Genomic DNA, 23,642 nt, shown 5'->3' with positions numbered 1-23,642 from the left:
AGCCATTCTGCGATGATGTTCCTCAGTTTCCGTAAGAGGTTGTCAGCTGTGTGCCTCTTATGGAAAGCGGTGATACAAAGCGTAGCCTGCCTAGGAACGAGTTGGCGTTTGCGAGATGCTGCTACTGGTGCCGGCGCTGCTGTTCTTGCTGCACATAATACTGCTGTTTATACACATAATGTCCCCAGTAGTGGCGCCGGTTATACACATAATACCCCCTGTAGTAGCGCTGCTTATACACATACTAGCCCCTGTAGTAGCGCTGCTTATACACATAATAGCTCCTGTAGTAGTGCCGCTTATACACATAATAGCCCCTGTAGCAGTGCCGCTTATAAACAGAATAGCCCCTTTAGTAGTGCCACTTATACACATAATACCTCCTGCAGCGGTGCCGCTTACTCACACAATAGCCCCTGTAGTAGTGCCGCTTATACACATAATAGCCCCTGTAGTAGCGCTGCTTATACACATAATAGCCCCTGTAGCAGTACCGCTTATACACATAATAGCCCCTGTAGTAGCGCTGCTTATACACATAATAGCCCCTGTAGTAGCGCTTTTTACATATAATGCCCCAGTGGTCGAAGTGGAAATTTTGAAGTTGGAGTATGGAAAAGTGAAGGTTGAAATTCTGAGTGCTTCGGAAAAGGGGGCGTGGCCACTCAAAAGGGGTCATGTCCATAAGTGTAGTGTACCACACCATATACCCCTTATACACATTATGCACCACAATAGTAGGATCTCTTATACTATCTAGTACTGATGCCCCTTTCACATTATACCACACAGTGGGCGGGATGTATTAAGATACATTGCCGCCCCTCGCAGCGATGTTGATCGCATATGTACTAACATATGCGATCAATATCGCAATGCGGTGACGGAGGCCCCCCGCGATACCTGTGAGGTGGTCTGCGGGGGGTCTCCGTCACCTCCCAGGGGTCTCCACAGTGCCCGCATGCCGGGAAGCAGCAGCAGGCTGTCCCTGGCGCCTCCTCCTCCCCCCTGCAGCCGGACGGACCTCCAGCTGTGTTGCTAGGGGGCAGAGGAGATTACCTTCCGGGTCCAGGCTGCCTGGAGGAAGGTATGGGGGGGTCGGCGTCTGCGGCAGAGGCGGCAGGTTGTGGTGGTCGGCGATAAGAAGCCCATATGCTTCTATAGGGTATCGCTATCCAGAGATGGCGATACCCTGGACGGCGAAAAACCGGCGGTGGGGTCTTAGTACATTTGAAAATGCGGTAAAACCCCCGTTTTCGGGGGTTTTACCGCATTTTTCCTTTAGTACATACCGCCCAGTATGAGCCGAAATTCACATTATAGCACATAGAATGAGCCGAAATTCACATTATAGCACATAGAATGAGCCGAAATTCACATTATAGCACATAGAATGAGGCAAAATTCACATTATAGCACATGGAATGAGCCAAAATTCACATTTTAGCACATAGAATGAGGCAAAATTCACATTATCGCACACGGTATAGCATTATAGCACAGGATGGGAGCAGTAGTTCGGGGCAGGATGGGAGCAGTGGTGCAGAGCAGGGGGGCAATATGGTAGCAGTGGTGCAGAACAGGGGGTGCAGTATGGGAGCAGTGGTGCGGAGCAGGGGGGCAGTATGGGACCAGTGGTGCGGAGCAGGGGGGGGGCAGTATGGGAGCAGTGATGCGGAGCAGGGGGGGGCAGCATGGGAGCAGTGATGCGGAGCAGGGGGGGGGCAGTATGGGAGCAGTGGTGCGGAGCAGGGGGACAATATGGGAGCAGTGGTGCGGAGCAGGGGGTGCAATATGGGAGCAGTGGTACAGAACAGGGGGGCAGTATGGGAGCAGTGGTGCGGAGCAGGGGGGCAGTATGGGAGCAGTGATGCGGAGCAGGGGGGGCAGTATGGGAGCAGTGATGCGGAGCAGGGGGGAGCAGTATGGCAGCAGTGGTGCGGAGCAGGGGGTGCAGTATGGGAGCAGTGGTGCGGAGCAGGGGGGGCAGTATGGGAGCAGTGATGCGGAGCAGGGGGGGCAGTATGGGAGCAGTGGTGCGGAGCAGGGGGGAGCAGTATGGGAGCAGTGGTGCGGAGCAGGGGGGCAGTATGGGAGCAGTGGTGAGGAGCAGGGGCGGCAGTATGGGAGCAGTGGTGCGGAGCAGGGGGGGGGGCAGTATGGGAGCAGTGGTGCGGAGCGAGGGGGGGCAGTATGGGAGTAGTGGTGCTGAGCAGGGGCGGCAGTATGGGAGCAGTGGTGCGGAGCAGGGGGGGGCAGTATGGGAGCAGTGGTGTGGAGCAGGGGGGGGGCAGTATGGGAGCAGTGGTGAGGAGCAGGGGCGGCAGTATGGGAGCAGTGGTGCGGAGCAGGGGGGGGGGCAGTATGGCTGAAGTGGTGCAGAGCAGGGGGGGCAGTATGGGAGCAGGGGTGTGGAGCAGGGAGGGCAGTATGGCTGCAGTGGTGCAGAGCAGGGGGGGCAGTATGGGAGCAGGGGTGTGGAGCAGGGAGGGCAGTATGGCAGCAGTGGTGCGGAGCAGTGGGGGCAGTATGGCAGCAGTGGTGCTGAGCAGGGGGGCAGTATGGGAGCAGTGGGGGCAGTATGGGAGTAGTGGTGCATTGCAGGGGGGGCAGTATGGGAGCAGTGGTGCGGAGCAGGGGGGGCATTATGGCAGCAGTGGTGCACAGCAGGGGGGCATTATGGGAGCAGTGGTGAGGAGCAGGGGCGGCAGCATGGGAGCAGTGGTGCGGAGCAGGGGGGGCAGTATGGGAGCAGTGGTGCGGAGCGAGGGGGGGCAGTATGGGAGTAGTGGTGCGGAGCAGGGGCGGCAGTATGGGAGCAGTGGTGCGGAGCAGGGGGGGGGCAGTATGGGAGCAGTGGTGCGGAGCAGGGGGGGGCAGTATGGGAGCAGTGGTGAGGAGCAGGGGCGGCAGTATGGGAGCAGTGGTGCGGAGCGGGGGGGCAGTATGGCTGCAGTGGTGCAGAGCAGGGGGGGCAGTATGGGAGCAGGGGTGTGGAGCAGGGAGGGCAGTATGGCTGCAGTGGTGCACAGCAGGGGGGGCAGTATGGGAGCAGGGGTGTGGAGCAGGGAGGGCAGTATGGTAGCAGTGGTGCGGAGCAGTGGGGGCAGTATGGCAGCAGTGGTGCAGAGCAATGGGGGCAGTATGGGAGCAGTGGGGGCAGTATGGGAGTAGTGGTGCATTGCAGGGGGGGCATTATGGCAACAGTGGTGCAGAGCAGGGGGGCATTATGGGAGCAGTGGTGAGGAGCAGGGGCGGCAGTATGGGAGCAGTGGTGCGGAGCAGGGGGGGCAGTATGGGAGCAGTGGTGCGGAGCGAGGGGGGGCAGTATGGGAGTAGTGGTGCGGAGCAGGGGCGGCAGTATGGGAGCAGTGGTGCGGAGCAGGGGGGGCAGTATGGGAGCAGTGGTGCGGAGCAGGGGGGGGCAGTATGGGAGCAGTGGTGAGGAGCAGGGGCGGCAGTATGGGAGCAGTGGTGCGGAGCAGGGGGGGCAGTATGGCTGCAGTGGTGCAGAGCAGGGGGGGCAGTATGGGAGCAGGGGTGTGGAGCAGGGAGGGCAGTATGGCAGCAGTGGTGCGGAGCAGTGGGGGCAGTATGGCAGCAGTGGTGCAGAGCAGGGGGGGGGGCAGTATGGGAGCAGTGGGGGCAGTATGGGAGTAGTGGTGCATTGCAGGGGGGGCAGTATGGGAGCAGTGTTGCGGAGCAGGGGGGGCATTATGGCAGCAGTGGTGCAGAGCAGGGGGGGCAGTATGGTAGTGAAAGGTGCTCGCTAAGTAAAACAAGAATGTCACCTGCTCCCCGTAGATCCTGGGTCCCGGCCGCCGTCGTTTCCTCCGTGGACACTGCTCCCCATAGGTCCCATCCGCCGTCGTTCCCTCCGTGGACGTGGCAGCAGCCTCACACAGGAGCTGCGGCACCGTGTCCCGGTCCTCCGTCTCCACACTGCACGGCACACGAACGAGACCTGACCGGGCGCCTCGAGGGGGGGACACACATTAATTGGGAGCGCGGGGGGGGGACGACATTGATTGGCGGCAAGCGTGTGAGTGGGGGGTGCGCACGCCTATGGTCTGCACTGCATACTGCTATTAGTTAAAAAAACAAAAAAACTTCCGGGTCAGTGGTGAAGTGCCGGTATGCCATACCATAGCATACCGGCCCACTTTGAACACTGTAATGCCCTCAGAAGTGCCATTTATACAAATTATGCCCCCCCCCCCCCACACACACACACACACATACACATAGACAGATACACACACACACTTACACACAGATACACACACACACACACACACACACACACACATACATACAGATACACACACACACACACACACACACACACACACACACACACACATACATACAGATACACACACACACACACACACACACACTTTCTCTCCACATACCATATGGCTGGCCGCAGTTTCAGTCCTCTTCAGGCTCTGCAGCCTGGTCCCGTGTAGTTCTGCTCCTCAGTGCGTGTAGCCGCCCCCCCTTTCGGCCAGATACGGTGGACACTGCAGGAGGGTAAGGGGAGGTTTCAAGCTGCCGGCACTGCTGCCTGACTAACGGTGTGACAGGCACAGCAGCAGCAGGGGGCCCAGGTGCAGCACAGGGATGCAGAGCAGGGACAGCGCCTCTCCTTCCTGGCGCCTACCTGCACTGCATCCATTTGCTGTGTGGGTAGCGCCAGGCCTACACACAAATACACATAGTAATAATAATAATAATAATAATAATATAATACATCAGTCTCACAGTGCAGCGTAAAAGAATAAATCTGAATGAAGACTACTGAGGTAAAGAAAAATTCCAGGCATTATAGCTGGGCAGCATTGTTTTGAGAATTCCTATCCAGCATTGAAGAGAAACATCGCTCACCCAGCATACAGTATTAATCCTAGATTCATGACACATACTGAACACTTACCAGTGGCGTAAGTTCACCCCAGTCGCCCGTAGGCGTGATAAATGTTGGTGCCCCCCTACATATATACACACTCACCATACGTAGCTATCCGGCATTCAGGGTAAACAGTAGCAGTGTGCTCAGGTGCTTCTCCCAATAGTAATATAGATACACAAGCAAAGTGGACGGCACTCCAACTCAGTCATCAGTATAAAATAGACACCAGCATACCTTTATAGCACAACCACAGTACTCCCTCACCCACCAGCGGGTCCCAATGGAGATGCTTTGGCGCAGTGGTGTACCAGCACGGCACTCCAGGATTTAATTCAAAGCTTTTTTAGAGAATATGAATAAATGGTACAAGCATAATATATTTGTTATGCAGCTCACAGTCTTTGTGGAATCTTCAACAATGGACTAGCTCTCTCTCCTCAGCCCTGATGACGGAGTCCACAGAGGCCCGGAAACCTTGGCATTAATGAGGATTCCACAAAGACTGTGAGCTACATAACAAATATATTATGCTTGTACCATTTATTCATTTTCTATAAAAAAAAGCTATGAATTAAATCCTGGAGTGCCGTGCTTTCAGCCAGCTCATGCAGCTGCCTGTACTGGATCTATGCAATTACAGTAAAGGCACCCAGGTAGAAGTCATTCTATATCTCAGAGTGACGGATTTCTTGGATATATATATATATATATATATATATATATATATATAAAACCACACACACACGCCTCTCTCTCACACAAACGCCTCTTTCACTTAAAAACACATAAACGCCTATTTCAATTAAAACCACACAAATGCCTATTTCAATTAAAAACACACAAACACCTCTTTCACTTAAACACACGCCTCTCACACATGCCTCTTTCTCACACACACACACACACAGGGCCGGTGTCGGGGCTTCTGGCGCCCCGGGCGGCATTAGGGGGCGTGGCTTCATACAGGGTGCGTGGTCATTTACGCCCCCTGTACAGACTGAAATGATGTGCGGTGCACGATGACGTCATCGCGCACCGCACAGTAAAGGACCTCTCCACGAAGGGAAACAAGACGCATACGTGTCTAGTTTCCTTCCCAGCGGCAGCAGGGGGGCAGCGGCCAGTGGCAGCGGGGGGGGAGCGGGGGGCACACAGCAGCAGCGGATCTTGCCCTGGTGCGGCGCCCTCCGGAAGGCAGCGCCCCGGGCAAAAGTCCTGCTTGCCCGTGGCAAGATCCGCTACTGCACACACATACACGCCTCCTTCACTTAAAAACACACAAATGCCTTACACACACACACACACACACACACACACACACACACACACACACACACGAATCTTTCACTTAAACACACACGACTCACACACCTCTCTCACACACACACATGCCTCTCACTTACACACACACACACACACACACACACACACACACACACACACACACACACACACACACCTATCACAAGCTTCCTTCACTTAAACACACACACACACACACACACACACACACACACACACACCTCACTTATAGGGATAGGCCCTACACACTGGCCGATCTGCCGCCGAGCTGCCCGACGGCGGATACGGCCAACGGGCGATCCGGCGGCGGGGTGGCAGTGACAGGGGGGAGTGAAGTTTCTTCACTCCCCCCGTCACCTGGCTGCATTTAAGTGCAGGCAAATATGGACGAGATCGTCCATATTGGCCTGCATGTACAGCCGACTGGGGACCAGCGATGAACGAGCGCAGGGCCGCGCATCGTTCATCGCTGGAGCCTCCACACTGCACGATATGAACGGTATCTCGTTCATTAATGAACGAGATTGTTCATATCGTGCAGTCATGTCGGCCAGTGTATAGGGCCCTTTACACACATGCCTCTCACTTACAAAAGCCTCCTTCACTTAAACACACACACACACACACACACACACACACACACACACACACACACACACATCACTTAAAAACATGCACACACAAAACAGAGCTGCCAATATTTATTAAATACCCCCCAGCATCCCCCCTCCCACTACGAACACCCCCTAGTGCAGCTTGAGGCAAGTGCTGCCAGTGCCTACCTGCTGCTAGCCCAACGGAGGAACAGAGATGAACAGAGAGCTTCACTGAGGGAGGAGATGCGCTCTGTCTGGAGCTCCCCGTAGCTGCAGCCAGAGTCAGCTCTGTATATACAACGAGGAAGCAGCTTCCGTGTCACTGGTACAGCTCCTCCGCAGCGAATGATTTAGCCTGCAGAAGATAATGGAGGAGATGTGCCCCCTGGAGGTCAGGAGCCCGGCGGCAGCCGACTCCACTGCCTCCCACAGTTCCGCCACTGACACTTACATACTTATCCAAGTCTTCATTGGGGTACTTTATATATCCTGTCTAATAGTAAAAGCAATCAACACGTGTATCGGGTATTCCAGATAAATTAAAAGGGTTCTTCAGTTTGTTAATCAAAATTAAAAAAAAAAAAAAAAAAAAACATTTAAATTAGAGATGTGTGCTGGCCATTTTGTTGGTTTTGGTTCTAATTCATCTTCGGGTTTTGGTTTTGCCAAATGGTTTTGCAAATATTGATAAAAAGCTAAAATCACAGAATTTGGGTCTTTTTTGTTGCTACTGTTTTTTTTTTTAACCTCAATAACATTAGTTTCCCATCATTTACAGTCAATTTTGACCACCTCACAATTTTGTTTTCATCCAGTTTAGGCCAAAGGCTACAGTGCGCTGGCTGGGTACGAAGCGATAGAGCAGGAGCACAAACACACAGCAGTTTATAGCACATCTATCTTGCCACACAGCGGTGGAAGAAATGAAAAGTGGTGTAAGATGAAATTGTCCTTGGGCTCTCCCACCCATCCTTATGTTGGATATTAAAAAGGACATGCACAGTTTAAAAAACCAAGCACTTCAGCAAAAATAACTAACACTTTTGTGGCTGAAGTGCTTGGTTTGTTTGGGTCCCCACAAAACAATTTTTTGGAAGGAATCACTCCTATCACTAATGAGAAAGTTGATGATGAGGGTGTTAATTACAACAAATAATTAAAATTTTGTCAAATAAATTTCATGAACCCGCCACAAATGACGTAACATGGAGGAGGTGCCTAGATAGTTAACATCCCTGCATCTACTAACTGTGACCTCACAAGTGGAGCAGATGCCTTCACAAAAGTTGTCAGGATTTGGGAAAAAATAATCCCACACCCAAGAGGTGACTTTTTTGGTGTTATGCCCAGGCATCGCAATGGCTTTGTTTATCATGGGCAAGAACTGCAGCCAATTTACACAAACAACATCATCATCAACATCCTCAGTGTCAGATAGTAGTAGTACACACATATCCCCCCATCCTGTTACAATTCCAAACAAGCATCCTCAGTTTCTATTATGTCCTCATCACCATTTTTACTTGTACTACTCCTCACATGTGCAGATGGCACAGAAATGGTGGAAGGAGGTTGAAAGAGGCTTCTCTATGAGGACAGTGTGAGGAATATCAGACTCACACATAGCTAACGTGGACACCCATAGACTCTCCTCAGGAATGTGTGACGGTTCTGAACACACAGTTTGTTTTACAGTCTTAGTGGCATTGGCATTTCTATAATGGGTGCACCCATATTTTAATGCTTTCCTCTCCGGAGTACAGCGTCGGGCGCTGCAGCCGTGGCGAAAATTGCAGCCAAAATGGCAGCCGCGCATGTGCAGTAGTGATTTTGGTCTCCAGAACATGGCGGGGTGCCATGTTTTCGGAGACCTGCACATGCGCAGTAGACTTTGGCATGATGAGGGAGACTACTACGCTGTACAAAGGAGGGGGACCACCCAGAGTCTGCACTGGGGCCCCCTCCTCTGTTAAAACGCCCCTGCTTATTGGTTTTAATTTATTTGACACCACTTCTAGACTCTGAGAGAAAAGCTCTTGTATAGTCATCAGAGGCAGAAGAAGATGCCTCACTGACAGTTGCAAAACCACCACTCAGAAATAAAGGGCTGTGCCTCAGCCTTTCCTTGCCACTACGTGTGGTGAATGGCATATTGGCAAGTTTATGTTCTTCCCTTTAATAGAGGTGTTTTTTTTCCTTATCACTGTAAAATATATATATATATTTTTTATGTCAGATGCCTGGACTTAAACCATACTTGCCTACTTTTGAAAACTAGTTTCAGGGAGATTCCAGGTGGCAGCAGAATGGTACGCCATTGCAGGGGCGTGTCATGCTCCGCCCAAGGGGTGTGTCTAGCTCCACCTATGGGCATGTTTATTGACACTCAGGGGTGGGTCCTGCGGTGGCAGGTGAAAGCTATAGTACTAAAGCAGCAATAAAGAGAAAAAAAAGAGTAATAAATTAGGTGCACTACATATTAATGTACCGTGTACATTTGTTAGAAGAGATGGAAAAATATAAAATCCATATACACTGGTGCAGCATTGTGTGCTTGCATACACATGTGTGTGTATATATATATATATATATATATATATATAGTAGAAAATTATAAAATTTACTGCACTATCCTTCTAATATATTTCCTTTGGCCCTCCTGCCAAATTCCAGAATGTTGGGATCCTGCCTGAGTCATACTGGGAGAGAGCAGCAGTATATGTGCCTGGGTTACACTAGGAGGGAACAGTAGTATATGTGCCTGGGTTACACCAGGAGAGAGCAGTAGTATATGTGCCTCGGTTACACTAGGAGAGAGCAGTAGTATATGTGCCTGGGTTACACCAGGAGAGAACAGTAGTATATGTGCCTGGGTTACACTAGGAGAGAACAGTAGTATATGTGCCTGGGTTACACCAGGAGAGAGCAGTAGTATATGTGCCTGGGTTACACCAGGAGAGAGCAGTAGTATATGTGCCTGGGTTACACCAGGAGAGAGCAGTAGTATATGTGCCTGGGTTACACTAGGAGAGAACAGTAGTATATGTGCCTGGGTTACACCAGGAGAGAGCAGTAGTATATGTGCCTGGGTTACACCAGGAGAGAGCAGTAGTATATGTGCCTGGGTTACACCGGGAGAGAGCAGTAGTATATGTGCCTGGGTTACACTAGGAGAGAGCAGTAGTATATGTGCCTGGGTTACACCAGGAGAGAGCAGTAGTATATGTGCCTGGGTTACACTAGGAGAGAACAGTAGTATATGTGCCTGGGTTACACCAGGAGAGAGCAGTAGTATATGTGCCTGGGTTACACCAGGAGAGAGCAGTAGTATATGTGCCTGGGTTACACTAGGAGGGAACAGTAGTATATGTGCCTGGGTTACACCAGGAGAGAGCAGTAGTATATGTGCCTGGGTTACACCAGGAGAGAGCAGTAGTATATGTGCCTGGGTTACACCAGGAGAGAGCAGTAGTATATGTGCCTGGGTTACACCAGGAGAGAGCAGTAGTACATGTGCCTGGGTTACACTAGGAGAGAACAGTAGTACATGTGCCTGGGTTACACCAGGAGAGAGCAGTAGTATATGTGCCTGGGTTACACCAGGAGAGAGCAGTAGTATATGTGCCTGGGTTACACCAGGAGAGAGCAGTAGTATATGTGCCTGGGTTACACCAGGAGAGAACAGTAGTATATGTGCCTGGGTTACACCGGGAGAGAACATTAGTATATGTGCCTGGAGTACACCAGGAGAGAGCAGTAGTATATGTGCCTGGGTTACACCAGGAGAGAGCAGTAGTATGTGTGCCTGGGTTACACCAGGAGAGAGCAGTAGTATATGTGCCTGGGTTACACCAGGAGAGAGCAGTAGTATATGTGCCTGCGTTACACTAGGAGAGAACAGTAGTATATGTGCCTGGGTTACACCGGGAGAGAACATTAGTATATGTGCCTGAGTTACACAAGGAGAGAGCAGTAGTGTATGAGCCGGGGTTATACTAGGAGAGAGCAGTAGTATATGTGCCTAGGTATGTGCTCTCTCTGGGAAAACCCTCTACATCTGCAGTCCAGAAGTACTGACCACGTTCAGAACTGACTAGACTCCACATAGGGTGCTGAACTCACAGGTGTGTACCCAGCATATGCACAATGGGGGTCATTCCGAGTTGTTTGCTCGTTATTTTTTTTCGCTACGGAGCGATTAGTCACAAACTACGCATGCGCAATGTACGCAGCGCGCCTGCACCAAGTAAATTAGCACAAAAGTTAGTAGATTTACTCACGGCGTAACAAAGTTTTTTCATCGTTCTGCTGATTGGAGTGTGATTGACAGGAAGTGGGTGTTTCTGGGCAGAAACTGGACGTTTTCTGGGAGTGTGCGGAAAAACGCAGGCGTTTCAGGGAAAAACGTGGGAGTGTCTGAAGAAATGGGGGAGTGGCTGGGCGAACGCTGGGCGTGTGTGTGACGTCAAACCAGGAACGAAACTGACTGAACTGATCGCTATTTGTGAGTAGGTCTGGAGCTACTCAGAAACTGCTAAGAAATTTCTTTTTGCAATTCTGCTAATCTTTAATTCGCACTTCTGCTAAGCTAAGATACACTCCCAGAGGGCGGCGGCTTAGCGTGTGCAATGCTGCTAAAAGCAGCTAGCGAGCGAACAACTCGGAATCACCCCCAATATCTGATCAGTTACACTGACCATTGTTCCTAGCAAGCGATATTTCAAAATAAATGTTTGTTAGATATGGAAATGTGTACTCATAGGTCAAGCACCAGGGATCACATGATGTCTAGGCCGCCATGTCTGCTATAGTGAGGGGCCAAAATACAAAAGGGGAAAAGAAAACTCCTTGGGTGGGGGCACAACTTATTTACTAATGTAAAATCCTCTATTATAATACATTTAAAAAAGACATATATTACACTTATTGACAAAAGCCCTGGATTCGTTAGAAGATTATTAATATTATTGAGATTTTTATATATACTCTAATAGTGGTCTCCATTCACAAAAATATACAATGAAATTCCAAAATGGTTATGATAGCTTGTGTAACTACTACAGTGTTCAGTCAGTCACTATCTTGAGAAATCACAGATACACAAGTATATTTTTGCGAGAAAACTGATATATTTGCAGGAATATTCCTGCTAGGAAAACCCTAAAGAATATTTTGGGATCCACACTCTTATACAGTGATTCCAATAAATCTCCACATATTCCAAAAATCTGTAAATACTTAAAATTGCCATGAGATGCACCCAAAACACATGATAATCGACATTATAGTTGAAAATATTGTTTTTTAGACAGGGTATTCAAGCATTGATCTCTCCAAGGTTACACCAAATCAACTTTCTGAAGCAAAAATGTAATTAACAAAAAACAGTGGGGTAAATTTACTAAGGTAGGAGTTTTATTTTAGAACTGGTGATGTTGCTCGTAGCAACCAATGAGATTCTACATAACATTTATCTAGCTACATCTAGAAGATTATAGATAGAATCAGATTGGTTTCTATGGACAATATCACCAGTTCTTAAATAACCCTACCTTATTAAATTTACCCCAATGTGTCTATTTGTGCCTCTCAGCAGGGGCGTATACTATCTACCCCTTGGCCAGGATGGCACTCGCCAGGGGCGCCAGCAGGAGGGGGGCGCTGCACGGAGGTGCCACCTGCGGCCAAGGGCTAGAACGCTGTAGTCCGGTTGTGCACAGAGTGGCGCCATCAGGTTTGCACAAATTACAAGCGGGACTCCCGAATGAAGTGCTGGCTGCAGCCGTTTCTACTACAGCATAAAACTCCTCTCAGCTTCAGCTCCTGCACCTCCCTCCTCTGTCACTAAAAGGAAATAGCCCCGCCCCCTGCACCCGTAGATCCACAGGCCCATGCTCACCACGGCAGCGCTGGAGGAGGATTGCTGGAGGTGCCTGCAAAGAATAACACCGCGCCGCGGGCGGAGAGACTTTGGCTGGATGCTGATGGACATCCTCCTGTGAGACACAATGGTGAGCCCATGTCCCAAGAAGTTTGTGGCAGCTATCTGTATGGACTGTGGGAGAGGGGATTTGTGTATTTGTGCTGTTAGTGTGGGGTGTAAGGGGGTGAGAGAGATGTGTATGGGGGGGTGGCCGATGGATGTGTGTGAGGGAATTGTTGGTCGGCAGGGGAGGAAGGGGGGATTTGTGTATTTGTGCTGTTAGTGTGGGGTGTAAGGGGGTGAGAGAGATGTGTATGGGGGGGTGGCCGATGGATGTGTGTGAGGGAATTGTTGGTCGGCAGGGGAGGAAGGGGGGATTTGTGTATTTGTGCTGTTAGTGTGGGGTGTAAGGGGGTGAGAGAGATGTGTATGGGGGGTGGCCGATGGATGTGTGTGAGGGAATTGTTGGTCGGCAGGTGAGGAAGGGGGGATTTGTGTATTTGTGCTGTTAGTGTGGGGTGTAAGGGGGTGAGAGAGATGTGTATGGGGGGTGGCCGATGGATGTGTGTGAGGGAATTGTTGGTCGGCAGGGGAGGAAGGGGGGATTTGTGTATTTGTGCTGTTAGTGTGGGGTGTAAGGTAGAGATGAGCGGGTTCGGTTTCTCTGAAACCGAACCCGCACGAACGTCATGTTTTTTTCACGGGTCCGAGCAGACTCGGATCCTCCCGCCTTGCTCGGTTAACCCGAGCGCGCCCGAACGTCATCATGACGCTGTCGGATTCTCGCGAGACTCGGATTCTATATAAGGAGCCGCGCGTCGCCGCCATTTTCACACGTGCATTGAGATTGATAGGGAGAGGACGTGGCTGGCGTCCTCTCCATTAGAAATTAGATTAGAAGAGAGAGAGAGATTGTGCAGAGTCAGACAGAGTTTACCACAGTGACCAGTGCAGTTGTTGTTAGTTAACTTTTATTTATTTTAATATATATCCGTTCTCTGCTATATCCGTTCTCTGCCTGAAAAAAAACGATACACAGCAGCAGCCAGTCACACAGTGTGACTCAGTCTGTGTGCACTCAGCTCAGCCCAGTGTGCTGCACATCAATGTATAAAAGGCAAAGCTTATAATAATTGTGGGGGAGACTGGGGAGCACTGCAGGTTGTTATAGCAGGAGCCCCCAGGAGTACATAATATTATATTAATTTAAAATTAAACAGTGCACACTTTTGCTGCAGGAGTGCCACTGCCAGTGTGACTAGTGGTGACCAGTGCCTGACCACCAGTATAGTAGTATATTCATTGTTGTATGTATTGTATACTATCTCTTTATCAACCAGTCTATATTAGCAGCAGACACAGTACAGTGCGGTAGTTCACGGCTGTGGCTACCTCTGTGTCGGCAGTCGGAACTCGGCAGGCAGTCCGTCCATCCATAATTGTATTACAATATATACCACCTAACCGTGGTATTTTTTTTTCTTTCTTTATACCGTCATAGTGTCATACTAGTTGTTACGAGTATACTACTATCTCTTTATCAACCAGTGTACAGTGCGGTAGTTCACGGCTGTGGCTACCTCTGTGTCGGCAGTCGGCAGGCAGTCCGTCCATCCATAATTGTATTATTATTATAATATATACCACCTAACCGTGGTTTTTTTTCCATTCTTTATACCGTCGTCATAGTGTCATACTAGTTGTTACGAGTATACTACTATCTCTTTATCAACCAGTGTACAGTGCGGTAGTTCACGGCTGTGGCTACCTCTGTGTCGGCAGTCGGCAGGCAGTCCGTCCATCCATAATTGTATTATTATTATAATATATACCACCTAACCGTGGTTTTTTTTCCATTCTTTATACCGTCGTCATAGTGTCATACTAGTTGTTACGAGTATACTACTATCTCTTTATCAACCAGTGTACAGTGCGGTAGTTCACGGCTGTGGCTACCTCTGTGTCGGCAGTCGGCAGGCAGTCCGTCCATCCATAATTGTATTATTATTATAATATATACCACCTAACCGTGGTTTTTTTTCCATTCTTTATACCGTCGTCATAGTGTCATACTAGTTGTTACGAGTATACTACTATCTCTTTATCAACCAGTGTACAGTGCGGTAGTTCACGGCTGTGGCTACCTCTGTGTCGGCAGTCGGCAGGCAGTCCGTCCATCCATAATTGTATTATTATTATAATATATACCACCTAACCGTGGTTTTTTTTCCATTCTTTATACCGTCGTCATAGTGTCATACTAGTTGTTACGAGTATACTACTATCTCTTTATCAACCAGTGTACAGTGCGGTAGTTCACGGCTGTGGCTACCTCTGTGTCGGCAGTCGGCAGGCAGTCCGTCCATCCATAATTGTATTATTATTATAATATATACCACCTAACCGTGGTTTTTTTTCCATTCTTTATACCGTCGTCATAGTGTCATACTAGTTGTTACGAGTATACTACTATCTCTTTATCAACCAGTGTACAGTGCGGTAGTTCACGGCTGTGGCTACCTCTGTGTCGGCAGTCGGCAGGCAGTCAGTCCATCCATAATTGTATTATTATTATAATATATACCACCTAACCGTGGTTTTTTTTCCATTCTTTATACCGTCGTCATAGTGTCATACTAGTTGTTACGAGTATACTACTATCTCTTTATCAACCAGTGTACAGTGCGGTAGTTCACGGCTGTGGCTACCTCTGTGTCGGCAGTCGGCAGGCAGTCCGTCCATCCATAATTGTATTATTATTATAATATATACCACCTAACCGTGGTTTTTTTTCCATTCTTTATACCGTCGTCATAGTGTCATACTAGTTGTTACGAGTATACTACTATCTCTTTATCAACCAGTGTACAGTGCGGTAGTTCACGGCTGTGGCTACCTCTGTGTCGGCAGTCGGCAGGCAGTCCGTCCATCCATAATTGTATTATTATTATAATATATACCACCTAACCGTGGTTTTTTTCCCATTCTTTATACCGTCGTCATAGTGTCATACTAGTTGTTACGAGTATACTACTATCTCTTTATCAACCAGTGTACAGTGCGGTAGTTCACGGCTGTGGCTACCTCTGTGTCGGCAGTCGGCAGGCAGTCCGTCCATCCATAATTGTATTATTATTATAATATATACCACCTAACCGTGGTTTTTTTCCCATTCTTTATACCGTCGTCATAGTGTCATACTAGTTGTTACGAGTATACTACTATCTCTTTATCAACCAGTGTACAGTGCGGTAGTTCACGGCTGTGGCTACCTCTGTGTCGGCAGTCGGCAGGCAGTCCGTCCATCCATAATTGTATTATTATTATAATATATACCACCTAACCGTGGTTTTTTTTCCATTCTTTATACCGTCGTCATAGTGTCATACTAGTTGTTACGAGTATACTACTATCTCTTTATCAACCAGTGTACAGTGCGGTAGTTCACGGCTGTGGCTACCTCTGTGTCGGCAGTCGGCAGGCAGTCCGTCCATCCATAATTGTATTATTATTATAATATATACCACCTAACCGTGGTTTTTTTTCCATTCTTTATACCGTCGTCATAGTGTCATACTAGTTGTTACGAGTATACTACTATCTCTTTATCAACCAGTGTACAGTGCGGTAGTTCACGGCTGTGGCTACCTCTGTGTCGGCAGTCGGCAGGCAGTCCGTCCATCCATAATTGTATTATTATTATAATATATACCACCTAACCGTGGTTTTTTTATACCACCTAACCGTGGCAGTCCGTCCATAATTGTATACTAGTAAACTATCCAATCCATCCATCTCCATTGTTTACCTGAGGTGCCTTTTAGTTCTGCCTATAAAATATGGAGAACAAAAAAGTTGAGGTTCCAAAATTAGGGAAAGATCAAGATCCACTTCCACCTCGTGCTGAAGCTGCTGCCACTAGTCATGGCCGAGACGATGAAATGCCAGCAACGTCGTCTGCCAAGGCCGATGCCCAATGTCATAGTACAGAGCATGTCAAATCCAAAACACCAAATATCAGAAAAAAAAGGACTCCAAAACCTAAAATAAAATTGTCGGAGGAGAAGCGTAAACTTGCCAATATGCCATTTACCACACGGAGTGGCAAGGAACGGCTGAGGCCCTGGCCTATGTTCATGGCTAGTGGTTCAGCTTCACATGAGGATGGAAGCACTCAGCCTCTCGCTAGAAAACTGAAAAGACTCAAGCTGGCAAAAGCACCGCAAAGAACTGTGCGTTCTTTGAAATCCCAAATCCACAAGGAGAGTCCAATTGTGTCGTTTGCGATGCCTGACCTTCCCAACACTGGACGTGAAGAGCATGCGCCTTCCACTATTTGCATGCCCCCTGCAAGTGCTGGAAGGAGCACCCGCAGTCCAGTTCCTGATAGTCAGATTGAAGATGTCAGTGTTGAAGTACACCAGGATGAGGAGGATATGGGTGTTGCTGGCGCTGGGGAGGAAATTGACCAGGAGGATTCTGATGGTGAGGTGGTTTGTTTAAGTCAGGCACCCGGGGAGACACCTGTTGTCCGTGGGAGGAATATGGCCGTTGACATGCCAGGTGAAAATACCAAAAAAATCAGCTCTTCGGTGTGGAGGTATTTCACCAGAAATGCGGACAACAGGTGTCAAGCCGTGTGTTCCCTTTGTCAAGCTGTAATAAGTAGGGGTAAGGACGTTAACCACCTCGGAACATCCTCCCTTATACGTCACCTGCAGCGCATTCATAATAAGTCAGTGACAAGTTCAAAAACTTTGGGTGACAGCGGAAGCAGTCCACTGACCAGTAAATCCCTTCCTCTTGTAACCAAGCTCACGCAAACCACCCCACCAACTCCCTCAGTGTCAATTTCCTCCTTCCCCAGGAATGCCAATAGTCCTGCAGGCCATGTCACTGGCAAGTCTGACGAGTCCTTTCCTGCCTGGGATTCCTCCGATGCATCCTTGCGTGTAACGCCTACTGCTGCTGGCGCTGCTGTTGTTGCCGCTGGGAGTCGATGGTCATCCCAGAGGGGAAGTCGTAAGCCCACTTGTACTACTTCCAGTAAGCAATTGACTGTTCAACAGTCCTTTGCGAGGAAGATGAAATATCACAGCAGTCATCCTACTGCAAAGCGGATAACTGAGTCCTTGACAACTATGTTGGTGTTAGACGTGCGTCCGGTATCCGCCGTTAGTTCACAGGGAACTAGACAATTTATTGAGGCAGTGTGCCCCCGTTACCAAATACCATCTAGGTTCCACTTCTCTAGGCAGGCGATACCGAGAATGTACACGGACGTCAGAAAAAGACTCACCAGTGTCCTAAAAAATGCAGTTGTACCCAATGTCCACTTAACCACGGACATGTGGACAAGTGGAGCAGGGCAGGGTCAGGACTATATGACTGTGACAGCCCACTGGGTAGATGTATGGACTCCCGCCGCAAGAACAGCAGCGGCGGCACCAGTAGCAGCATCTCGCAAACGCCAACTCTTTCCTAGGCAGGCTACGCTTTGTATCACCGCTTTCCAGAATACGCACACAGCTGAAAACCTCTTACGGCAACTGAGGAAGATCATCGCGGAATGGCTTACCCCAATTGGACTCTCCTGTGGATTTGTGGCATCGGACAACGCCAGCAATATTGTGTGTGCATTAAATATGGGCAAATTCCAGCACGTCCCATGTTTTGCACATACCTTGAATTTGGTGGTGCAGAATTTTTAAAAAAACGACAGGGGCGTGCAAGAGATGCTGTCGGTGGCCAGAAAAATTGCGGGACACTTTCGGCGTACAGGCACCACGTACAGAAGACTGGAGCACCACCAAAAACTACTGAACCTGCCCTGCCATCATCTGAAGCAAGAAGTGGTAACGAGGTGGAATTCAACCCTCTATATGCTTCAGAGGTTGGAGGAGCAGCAAAAGGCCATTCAAGCCTATACAATTGAGCACGATATAGGAGATGGAATGCACCTGTCTCAAGTGCAGTGGAGAATGATTTCAACGTTGTGCAAGGTTCTGATGCCCTTTGAACTTGCCACACGTGAAGTCAGTTCAGACACTGCCAGCCTGAGTCAGGTCATTCCCCTCATCAGGCTTTTGCAGAAGAAGCTGGAGGCATTGAAGAAGGAGCTAACACGGAGCGATTCCGCTAGGCATGTGGGACTTGTGGATGCAGCCCTTAATTCGCTTAACAAGGATTCACGGGTGGTCAATCTGTTGAAATCAGAGCACTACATTTTGGCCACCGTGCTCGATCCTAGATTTAAAGCCTACCTTGGATCTCTCTTTCCGGCAGACACAGGTCTGCTGGGGTTGAAAGACCTGCTGGTGACAAAATTGTCAAGTCAAGCGGAACGCGACCTGTCAACATCTCCTCCTTCACATTCTCCCGCAACTGGAGGTGCGAGGAAAAGGCTCAGAATTCCGAGCCCACCCGCTGGCGGTGATGCAGGGCAGTCTGGAGCGACTGCTGATACTGACATCTGGTCCGGACTGAAGGACCTGACAACGATTACGGACATGTCGTCTACTGTCACTGCATATGATTCTCTCAACATTGATAGAATGGTGGAGGATTATATGAGTGACCGCATCCAAGTAGGCACGTCACACAGTCCGTACTTATACTGGCAGGAAAAAGAGGCAATTTGGAGGCCCTTGCACAAACTGGCTTTATTCTACCTAAGTTGCCCTCCCACAAGTGTGTACTCCGAAAGAGTGTTTAGTGCCGCCGCTCACCTTGTCAGCAATCGGCGTACGAGGTTACATCCAGAAAATGTGGAGAAGATGATGTTCATTAAAATGAATTATAATCAATTCCTCCGCGGAGACATTGACCAGCAGCAATTGCCTCCACAAAGTACACAGGGAGCTGAGATGGTGGATTCCAGTGGGGACGAATTGATAATCTGTGAGGAGGGGGATGTACACGGTGATATATCGGAGGGTGAAGATGAGGTGGACATCTTGCCTCTGTAGAGCCAGTTTGTGCAAGGAGAGATTAATTGCTTCTTTTTTGGGGGGGGGTCCAAACCAACCCGTCATATCAGTCACAGTCGTGTGGCAGACCCTGTCACTGAAATGATGGGTTGGTTAAAGTGTGCATGTCCTGTTTTGTTTATACAACATAAGGGTGGGTGGGAGGGCCCAAGGATAATTCCATCTTGCACCTCTTTTTTCTTTTCTTTTTCTTTGCATCATGTGCTGATTGGGGAGGGTTTTTTGGAAGGGACATCCTGCGTGACACTGCAGTGCCACTCCTAGATGGGCCCGGTGTTTGTGTCGGCCACTAGGGTCGCTAATCTTACTCACACAGCTACCTCATTGCGCCTCTTTTTTTCTTTGCGTCATGTGCTGTTTGGGGAGGGTTTTTTGGAAGGGACATCCTGCGTGACACTGCAGTGCCACTCCTAGATGTGCCCGGTGTTTGTGTCGGCCACTAGGGTCGCTAATCTTACTCACACAGTCAGCTACCTCATTGCGCCTCTTTTTTTCTTTGCGTCATGTGCTGTTTGGGGAGGGTTTTTTGGAAGGGCCATCCTGCGTGACACTGCAGTGCCACTCCTAGATGGGCCCGGTGTTTGTGTCGGCCACTAGGGTCGCTAATCTTACTCACACAGCTACCTCATTGCGCCTCTTTTTTTCTTTGCGTCATGTGCTGTTTGGGGAGGGTTTTTTGGAAGGGCCATCCTGCGTGACACTGCAGTGCCACTCCTAGATGGGCCCGGTGTTTGTGTCGGCCACTAGGGTCGCTAATCTTACTCACACAGCTACCTCATTGCGCCTCTTTTTTTCTTTGCGTCATGTGCTGTTTGGGGAGGGTTTTTTGGAAGGGACATCCTGCGTGACACTGCAGTGCCACTCCTAGATGGGCCCGGTGTTTGTGTCGGCCACTAGGGTCGCTTATCTTACTCACACAGCGACCTCGGTGCAAATTTTAGGACTAAAAATAATATTGTGAGGTGTGATGTGTTCAGAATAGGCTGAAAATGAGTGTAAATTATGTTTTTTGAGGTTAATAATACTTTGGGATCAAAATTACCCCCAAATTCTATGATTTAAGCTGTTTTTTAGGGTTTTTTGAAAAAAACACCCGAATCCAAAACACACCCGAATCCGACAAAAATAATTCGGTGAGGTTTTGCCAAAACGCGTTCGAACCCAAAACACGGCCGCGGAACCGAACCCAAAACCAAAACACAAAACCCGAAAAATTTCAGGCGCTCATCTCTAGTGTAAGGGGGTGAGAGAGATGCGTATGGGGGGGTGGCCGATGGATGTGTGTGAGGGAATTGTTGGTCGGCAGGGGAGGAAGGGCGGATTTGTGTATTTGTGCTGTTAGTGTGGGGTGTAAGGGGGTGAGAGAGATGTGTATGGGGGGGGTGGCCGATGGATGTGTGTGAGGGAATTGTTGGTCGGCAGGGGAGGAAGGGGGGATTTGTGTATTTGTGCTGTTAGTGTGGGGTGTAAGGGGGTGAGAGAGATGTGTATGGGGGGTGGCCGATGGATGTGTGTGAGGGAATTGTTGGTCGGCAGGGGAGGAAGGGGGGATTTGTGTATTTGTGCTGTAAGTGTGGGTTGTAAGGGGGTGAGAGAGATGTGTATGGGGGGGTGGCCGATGGATGTGTGTGAGGGAATTGTTGGTCGGCAGGGGAGGAAGGGGGGATTTGGGGATTTGTGCTGTTAGTGTGGGGTGTAAGGGGGTGAGAGAGATGTGTATGGGGGGGGGGTGGCCGATGGATGTGTGTGAGGGAATTGTTGGTCGGCAGGGGAGGAAGGGGGGATTTGTGTATTTGTGCTGTTAGTGTGGGGTGTAAGGGGGTGAGAGAGATGTGTATGGGGGGGTGGGGTGGCCGATGGATGTGTGTGAGGGAATTATTGGTCGGCAGGGGAGGAAGGGGGGATTTGTGTATTTGTGCTGTTAGTGTGGGGTGTAAGGGGGTGAGAGAGATGCGTATGGGGGGGTGGCCGATGGATGTGTGTGAGGGAATTGTTGGTCGGCAGGGGAGGAAGGGGGGATTTGTGTATTTGTGCTGTTAGTGTGGTTTGTAAGGGGGTGAGAGAGATGTGTATGGGGGGGTGGCCGATGGATGTGTGTGAGGGAATTGTTGGTCGGCAGGGGAGGAAGGGGGGATTTGTGTATTTGTGCTGTTAGTGTGGGGTGTAAGGGGGTGAGAGAGATGTGTATGGGGGGGTGGCCGATGGATGTGTGTGAGGGAATTGTTGGTCGGCAGGGGAGGAAGGGGGGATTTGTGTATTTGTGCTGTTAGTGTGGGTTGTAAGGGGGTGAGAGAGATGCGTATGGGGGGGTGGCCGATGGATGTGTGTGAGGGAATTGTTGGTCGGCAGGGGAGGAAGGGGGGATTTGTGTATTTGTGCTGTTAGTATGGGGTGTAAGGGGGTGAGAGAGATGCGTATGGGGGGGTGGCCGATGGATGTGTGTGAGGGAATTGTTGGTCGGCAGGGGAGGAAGGGGGGATTTGTGTATTTGTGCTGTTAGTGTGGGTTGTAAGAGGGTGAGAGAGATGTGTATGGGGGGGTGGCCGATGGATGTGTGTGAGGGAATTGTTGGTCGGCAGGGGAGGAAGGGGGGATTTGTGTATTTGTGCTGTTAGTGTGGGGTGTAAGGGGGTGAGAGAGATGTGTATGGGGGGGTGGCCGATGGATGTGTGTGAGGGAATTGTTGGTCGGCAGGGGAGGAAGGGGGGATTTGTGTATTTGTGCTGTTAGTGTGGGGTGTAAGGGGGTGAGAGATGTGTATGGGGGGGTGGCCGATGGATGTGTGTGAGGGAATTATTGGTCGGCAGGGGAGGAAGGGGGGATTTGTGTATTTGTGCTGTTAGTGTGGGTGGGAAGCGGGTGAGAGAGATGTGTATGGGGGGGGTGGCCGATGGATGTGTGTGAGGGAATTATTGGTCGGCAGGGGAGGAGGGGGGGATTTGTGTATTTGTGCTGTTAGTGTGGGGTGTCAGATATGGTGACCTACAAGACAAGGCACCCAAATCTGACACCCGTCTAGCAGAGGCAATAGCCAGCAGAAACAAAACCTCAAGAGAAAGCCACTTTAGGTCTGCCGATTCAAGGGGCTCAAACAGAGACTCTTGCAATGCCTCTAGAACCACCGACAAGTCCCAAGGAGCCACAGGCGGGACATAAGGAGGTTGAATCCGCAACACACGCTGAGTGAACGTATGAACTAGAGATGAGCGCCGGAAATTTTTCGGGTTTTGTGTTTTGGTTTTGGTTCCGCGGCCGTGTTTTGGGTTCGACCGCGTTTTGGCAAAACCTCACCGAATTTTTTTTGTCGGATTCGGGTGTGTTTTGGATTCGGGTGTTTTTTTCAAAAAACCCTAAAAACAGCTTAAATCATAGAATTTGGGGGTCATTTTGATCCCAAAGTATTATTAACCTCAAAAACCATAATTTACACTCATTTTCAGTCTATTCTGAATACCTCACACCTCACAATATTATTTTTAGTCCTAAAATTTGCACCTAGGTCGCTGGATGACTAAGCTAAGCGACCCTAGTGGCCGACACAAACACCGGGCCCATCTAGGAGTGTCACTGCAGTGTCACGCAGGATGTCCCTTCCAAAAAACCCTCCCCAAACAGCACATGACGCAAAAAAAAAAAGAGGCGCAATGAGGTAGCTGTGTGAGTAAGATAAGCGACCCTAGTGGCCGACACAAACACCGGGCCCATCTAGGAGTGTCACTGCAGTGTCACGCAGGATGTCCCTTCCAAAAAACCCTCCCCAAACAGCACATGACGCAAAGAAAAAAAGAGGCGCAATGAGGTAGCTGTGTGAGTAAGATAAGCGACCCTAGTGGCCGACACAAACACCGGGCCCATCTAGGAGTGTCACTGCAGTGTCACGCAGGATGTCCCTTCCAAAAAACCCTCCCCAAACAGCA

General features: G+C 49.5%; 1 long non-coding RNA gene across 1 annotated transcript in view; it reads left to right on the top strand.

Annotated features, from left to right (window-relative positions):
* The first annotated feature begins 12,710 nt into the window (after nt 1-12,710).
* The window catches only part of LOC135050298 (uncharacterized), a 288,312-nt gene continuing 277,380 nt past the window's right edge, over nt 12,711-23,642 (top strand). The window contains exon 1 of the long non-coding RNA XR_010241597.1: nt 12,711-12,824. This is a non-coding gene — a long non-coding RNA (uncharacterized LOC135050298). The remainder of the gene's footprint in view (nt 12,825-23,642) is intronic.

This window comes from Pseudophryne corroboree, chromosome 2 (assembly GCF_028390025.1).
Source record: "Pseudophryne corroboree isolate aPseCor3 chromosome 2, aPseCor3.hap2, whole genome shotgun sequence".
NCBI classification, from domain to species: Eukaryota; Metazoa; Chordata; class Amphibia; order Anura; family Myobatrachidae; genus Pseudophryne; species Pseudophryne corroboree.
The sequence above is the reverse complement of the archived record's forward strand: the minus strand, read 5'-3'. Positions and strand labels throughout refer to the sequence as shown.